This window comes from Rhinopithecus bieti, unplaced genomic scaffold (genome assembly GCF_001698545.2).
Source record: "Rhinopithecus bieti isolate Rb0 unplaced genomic scaffold, ASM169854v2 scaffold_43555, whole genome shotgun sequence".
Classification (NCBI taxonomy): Eukaryota; Metazoa; Chordata; class Mammalia; order Primates; family Cercopithecidae; genus Rhinopithecus; species Rhinopithecus bieti.
In genome coordinates this window covers 539,267-546,238 of record NW_016817848.1, presented here as the reverse complement: position 1 = coordinate 546,238, position 6,972 = coordinate 539,267, and the positions used below count along the sequence as shown (strand labels likewise).

At 52.4% G+C, this 6,972-nt stretch overlaps 1 protein-coding gene across 2 annotated transcripts in view; it reads right to left on the bottom strand.

Moving 5' to 3' along the window:
* Positions 1-3,362, bottom strand: part of ANXA11 (annexin A11) — a 50,452-nt gene extending 47,090 nt beyond the window's left edge. For both annotated transcript variants that reach the window (XM_017856228.1, XM_017856226.1), the window contains exon 1: positions 3,110-3,362. The gene's annotated coding sequence lies outside the window, so the exon portion shown is untranslated. The remainder of the gene's footprint in view (positions 1-3,109) is intronic.
* Positions 3,363-6,972: the final 3,610 nt, after the last annotated feature.

Here is a 6,972-nt window from a genome sequence, read left to right as displayed (position 1 = left end):
GGGTTTCAGTGTGGCTGGGTGGCTTGTCCCAGGATACCCAGTACAGAGAACTCTGTCCCCAATTTCTTGGTGGCCCCACCCATTCCTTCCTCACTTCAGCATGGGCAAGGCCAGCTGTGGTCTGGGTCACTGTTCAGGCTGTACTTTTAGGATCCTCCCAAATAACAAACAACTATGTGACTATCAGGTCTTTATTTCATGGGTTATAGGAGATAGGATCAGTAAGCCTAATGTGTAACAGTTTCAGCGGTTATTCGAGAGTTCCACTGAATTGCAACAATTCCCTTTAAAAGCACAAACTCCCACCAAGAAAACCTCAGTTTCTTCATTAATCCTAAGAGCTTTCCTATCTAGGTATCACTCAGAATTCCCACTATTCTGGGGGTAATGGGATTTGAGAGTGCTGCAGAGAAAAATCCACAGAAAGTGAAAAGTCTGTTTCCTTGGCAGTGCTGGTGAAGCACACCCTTGCACAGACGCTTCCCCATGGGACCAAGTGTCAGGAACTGCTTCAGGCTTACGGGGGAAGACGGTGGCAAAGAAGAGAGAGGAGGCCAGGCACGGTGACTCACTCCTGTAATCCTAGCACTTTGGAAGGCTAAGGCGGGCAGATCACCTGAGGTCAGGAGTTCAAGACCAGCCTGACCAACATAGTGAAGCCCCATCTCTACTAAAAATACAAAAATTAGCCGTGCATGGTGGCACATGCCTGTAATCCCAGCTACTCAGGAGGCCGAGGGAGAAGAATCATTTAAACCTAGGGAGCAGAGGTTGCAGTGAGCCAAGATTGCACCACTGCACTCCAGCCTGGGCGACAGAATGAGATCTGTCTCAAAAAAAAAAAAAGAGGAAGAAGAGGGGTGAATCCAGGAGGAAGGAGGGGGTGCACCAGAAAGGTCCTGGAACCTCTGATGTTCCAGCATTCAGCATGCATTTTGGTTCCACATTCACCTCCTGCCCACACCAGTTTCTTTTCTCTATTCTACAGTTCCCAAGAAGAACCCACACTAACCTATTCTGTCTCAACTCCCACTCCTGTCATCCCAAGTCACACATCACCTCCCCAACCACATGAACTAGGCATCACTAATCGATCCTGGCCTTCTAGACACATCCACCCAGGGTGGGCCCTTTCTATAATATCATGCATAAAGGCATCAGATGGGGCTTCCACTCCCACCTCTTAGTCCCAATTCATCTCCATCTCACCCTCCCCACATTTCTCTGCCTATCCAAATCCAGCCTTCAAGGTCCTATATTTTAACCACAAGGAAACTACTTCCCTGTGCTGCCTCTGTTGTTCAACTAACGACAACTAATTTTCTGAGCACCTACATTAGGCAAGACCCATCCTGAGTGCCACCACCAAGAGGTAAGTCAGAAACAGCCTCCACCCTCCAGAGTCAGAGGACAGGGCGGAGATAAACCACATGGTCACACAAATACTACGGGCAAGGCGAGAGATGAGAACTGAGTCAGTGCTGGAGGGGCTGAGTGAGCTCAGAGCATATCCCATCCCTCCTGCTGGGCAGCAGGCACCGGCATGGCTCCCAGGAGGGTGGAGAATCCTGGGCCAGACGGGGAGGGAGAGCATTCCAGGAAGACAGAGAGCATGCGCTTAGCATGAGCTAAGCCAGAAAGATGGTTCAGGAGAAGCGCATTTCAACTTTAGCTGAACCTTCCACTGCTACTATTTATTGACCCTTACACCTGATTATTTATGACCAAGGCCTGCCTCACACACTTTATGGCTAATCTGGGTGACACCCATCTGGGACACATAAGTATGGTGCAGCAGTCACCACCTGTTCTGACTGGTCCATACCTGAGTGCTGCATGGTTATTAAATAAATGCACTGAATCTCACAACAAACCTGTGAGGCAGGGATTAGTATTACCCCCATTTTACAGATGAGGAAACCAAAGCACAGACAATAGTCAGAGACAAGATAGCAAGATATGTAGGAGCCTGAAGTAGTGGGCACCCAATGCCAGGGCAACAAACTGCCCTGGCACCTCACCTGGCCTCTCTTGTCAGGGAACACCCTGCAGCACAAAGAAATGCCTTTAGGAAAGGGGGCCTGTTAATCCTCCTGAAATCCCCAACAGTTGACTGCCGCATAAAAGGAATGAGGAAAGCAATGAGAGAGCCAGTGAAGGGTGAGCATGCCCTGCAAACCTTTAGTCCCTGTTGCGTGGGCAGGGCAGGGCAGGGGCTCGGCCTCACAGCTCCACTCCATGCCTAAGGCAGAGAACAGATGGGAGAACCACCACAAACGCCCAATCTCTACAGAGAGGTCACAGATTGGAGGGCAGAGACAGAAATGCCCCGGGCCGACTGTTTCCAGCTTGGGCTAGCACTGGCTGGCTTAACTTTTCCCCTCCAAAGTCTCTAGGAGGCAAATTTCGCGTGTCTCCTTTAAACCAACAGACCGTTTTACCTTTCTAAGTCTTAAGGGGCTGGCCTGCAGGAATCCCTTCCTGAAACTGGGGATCAAAGTTGGGGAAGGGGCGAAGGGAGGCACAACATCTGGGATGGCTCCCGCATTCTCTCAAACATTGGGGAGAGTTCCTTACAAATAAACTGCAATGGTAGCAGCTCCCAGGAATGTGCGTGCTCCCAGTTTCGGAGGAAAGTTTCTGAAGATAGCCTTCTCTGCTTGCTTTCCCCCAGCCTTGCCTGAAAGAGCGCGCGCACCCCGGAGGGCCCGCGGGGCTGCGTGGCCGCGGGGCCCGGCCTCCGGCATCCCTCCCGCCACCCGTTGCCTCCTGCGCCCAGGGTCAGGGCCCCCGGCCTTACCCAAGCCCAGACTGAGACCCTGACCCCTGAGCCCGGGGGGGGCGGGGGGCGGGCGAGTGCACCCCGACCGCACAGGAGGGGGCAGTCCCCGACGCCAAGGCTGATCGAGGGGGCTGCCAGACCGACACGGCCAGCCCGGGACCCGCCGACGCCTCCTCTGTCCCCCACCCCCACGCCTGTAATGCAACCAGGAAGCAGCAGGGCCGCGCTGGGCTGGGAGCGGGGCAGCCCCGGGCCTCACCTGCGGTGCCGCAGCGCACTGCCGCCGCCTGGTCCCAGGCCCCCGGCCGGCCCGGGACCCTCACTCACCTGGCCACGGGGACTCCGGACGCGAGGGGCGAAATGGGACGTGGGCGGGAGTGGCTCTCTCCGCGGGCGTCCCGGACGCGGTGCCTGGGTTCTGCCTGGGGCTGTGTCCCACTCCCGCTCGCGGGGCACTCGGGGCACTAGGGAGTCGCGGGCGCCGCAGCCTTCAGGGCGGGGCGGGAGGAGGAGCCCGCCGGGCGGAAAACTCCGCGGGCGCGGTTGCCCCAGGCGCCGGGGGAAGGGCAGGGAAGGGGCGAGGCCTGAGCGCGGCCCCGCCCCGAGATGAGGTTTGGGCAGGGCGGGCCCGCGAGCAGCAGCGCCCTTCCGGCTGCGCAGCTGCTTCAGGACGTCTCCGGCTCCGGAGGTCCCTCTGTCGCCCCTAACCCCCTGCAGCGCCCGGTGCAGCGCAGAGCCGCATTCGCCCTCCTGCAGGGGTGGGCATTTCCTAAGTCCTCTCCAGCCCCGTGTGCGTCTTTCGTGTCTCTCTTTAAGGTAAAGAAAACTTTTTACACTGAAAAGGTCAAACACATTTCTTTCGTATCAAAACTCAGTGGTGGTGGAGGGGGGAAGGTCACGCACAGTATGTGAGGAAGGAAGCGGTCAGTGACTATCGTGGAGAAACCTGACCAACCACCCAGCCGTCAAGGTGACCTCGACAGGGGTAAATCATGATGATTGCATGCACCGCTTGTGGTCTTCCTCCCAAGAACACCTAATCCCACTGTAATCATGAGAAAAACATCACAAATCAATTGAGGCCCTTGCCATATACATGACCAGTACTCCTGAAAACTAGCAAGGTCATCAAAAACAACGAAAGTGTAAGACACTGTCACAGCCAAGAGGAACCCACGGAGATATAAAACTGACATGTAAAGTGGTATCCTGAACGGGATCCTGGACAGACAGTAGGTAGAAACTAAGGACAACTGAATAAAATATGGACTTTGGTGCGTCAGTTTTGGTTTATTCATTGTGGCAAAAGCGCCACACCAATATAAGATGTTAGTAATAGGAAAAACTCGGGTTTATGAGAACTCCCTGTATTCACACTTCTTCTGTAAATCTAAAGACGTTCTAAAAATAAAGCTTATTTTTAAAAGGTCACACAGGTAATATATGCATATATGGTAGGTATGCAATTTTTTTTTAATGAGTGGTGGCTGACACCTGTACTCTCACAGCACTTTGGAAGGCCAAGACAGGAGGATGGCTTGAAGACAGGGCTTCCAGACTAGCCTGGGCAACATAGTGAGACCCGGTCTCTAAAAAACTAAAATAAAAAATTCAAAAAATGAAGAAAAATTGAGATTCACTCTTCTCTGCACTCCCCCAGCCCACTCTTAGGCGTGTCCTTCCAAATATCTCTCTTCAATAGTGTGTGTGTGTTTGCATAAACATATTGTTTACAAAACAATACTTTTGTACTTTTCTGCAACATGTTTTTTTTCTCACTATATCTTGGAGGGTCTTTCCATACAAGCGCTCCCGAACAGACCTAGTTCTTCCCAGCCGCTGCACACTGCGCGCCATTGTGCACTTCACCATTCTTCACTGCCTAGCTCCTTACTGTACCTAGCTCCTTACTGAAGGACATTTAGGTTGTTGCCTATGTTTGACTGTTACAAACAAGCTGCTGGTGCGATTTTCCTTTTTTTTTTTTTTTTTTTGAGATGGAGTCTCCCTCTGTCGCCCAGGTTGGAGTGCAGTGGTATGATCTCGGCTCACTGCAACTTCCGCCTCCCAGGTTCAAGCAATTCTCCTTCCTCGGCCTCCCGAGTTGCTGGGTCTACAGATGCCCACCACCACGCCCAGCTAATTTTCATATTTTTAGTAGAGACGGGGTTTCACTATGTTGGCCACACGGATCTCGAACTCCTGGGCTCAAATGATCCGCCCGCCTCGGCCTCCCAAAGTGCTGGGATTACAGGCGTGAGCCACTGCGTCCCGCCCAATTTGCGTTTTAAAGTCGCTCGGAACAATAAAAGCAGGAAGGACTGGAGGGGAGGCTCTGACCTTCTCCCTGTCTGGGCAGGTGTGCCGGTGCCGGGCAGGAACAGTGCCTTGGGGCATCCTGGCCCCGGCCTCACAACCGGCCCTGAGCGCTCAGTCATATTCCGTGGCCGCTCCAACACCCCCGACCCCCACCAACAGGCGCGGCTCTCTTTTGGGGCTGGACCACATTTTTTGGACATGAGTCCGCGAGTGAGGGTGAAATTCAGGCCAAAGTCTCCAGAGCGGCTCAGAGAAAACGTCGCCTGGAACTGAAGAGCAGAGGGTCAGAGGCACCACCAGAAAGACTCTCAGAGTGGGTTACTACCCTGGTGGCGGTGCCCGCTGCGGCGTAGGAGATGGCAGGACTGAGGGCACGGGTGTGAATCCCCCAAGAAACTGGTGTGAGTTGCTGAAGTGGTAATGTCTCCAGGCCCTCCCTCTGGGCCCGGGGATTGGTCCGGGAAGGTCTGCTGGCGCCGACCCAGCTCCCCTGCATGGACGCCTGCGCCGGCTCTGCCGCCCCACAGCGACCGCGAAGGCCAGCGTCTTTGAATCGCCCATTTTTCTCCGTGGCTGAGCGAATACTCCTAGAATACCAAGTTTATAATAAATCACGTAGGGTGGAATTCCTGCTGGATGTATACACCTTTCTGCGTCAGAGCTCTTCAAACCCAGAATGGTGAATAGCTACCCCTGGGCTTACCCTTTTATAATTTTCAGCAAACCTGCGTTTAGCCCCAGCTAGGTGCCAGCAAGCTACTAGGGACTGAGGAGCCTCTGCAGAGGACCCGAGCTGAGGTCCTAATCCTCAAGGCCAGTGGCAGGGGTCACTGCCCAGGCACCCCCCCAGAGAACGCGGTGTGAAGGAAAAGACACCAAACTCGGTGTTCAAATGTGTGGGATCTATTCTAGTTCTGATTCTGACACTTGCAAGTCGTGCATCCTCCGAGCCTCGGCTTTCTCACCTATAAAATCTTCAACGTGACCTATAAAAATCCATAAAATCACCCCTGCTTCATTGTTTCCCAGGGCTCATAGAAACATCACACGAGGTAAGGGAAGGTGAGTGCCTTGTAAAAAATGGTAACTTGCTATATAGCTCTGAGTAGTATGGTGTATAAGCTTCCTTTTAAAAAAATTTTATTTTAGGGCCATTGTTGGGATTATGGTGTGAGTCACCGCGCCCGGCCTCTTTTGTTGTTTTCTAATAAGTATATATGACTATCATTTCCCTCAAAAGTTTGCTTCAGCTGAATATCACAAGTTTTAATATGCTATGCTTTTGTTATCTCTTAGTTATAAATATTTGGATTTTGTTGTTGTTGTTGAGACAGAGTCTGGCGCTGTCGTCCAGGCTGGACTGCAGTGACACGATCTCGGCTCACTGCAACCTCCACCTCCAGGGTTCAAGAGATTTTCCTGCCTCAGCCTGCTGAGTAGCTGTGATTACAGGTGCGCACCACCACACCCAGCTAATTTTTATATTTTTAGTAGAGATGGGGTTTTACCATTTTGGCCAGCCTGGTCTCCAATTCCTGACCTCAGGTGATCCACCCGCCTCAGCCTCCCAAAGTGCTGGGATTACAGGTGTCAGCCACTGTGCCTGGCCAATATTTTGTTTTTTATGCTAGTATTGTACGCTTAATTCATGGACTATTTAGAAGCATATTTTCCATTCTTTTTTGGTTTTCAAACTTCAGCTTTTAAAAAAATAATAATAATCATTTGGGGAGGGGCCCAGTGGCTCAGGCATGTAATCCCAGCACTTTGGAAGGCCAAGGTGGGAAGATCGCTTCAGACCAGGAGTTTAAGACCAGCCTGGGCAACACAGGGGGGGCCTCTCCCCAAAAAAAAAAAAAAAACTTTAAATA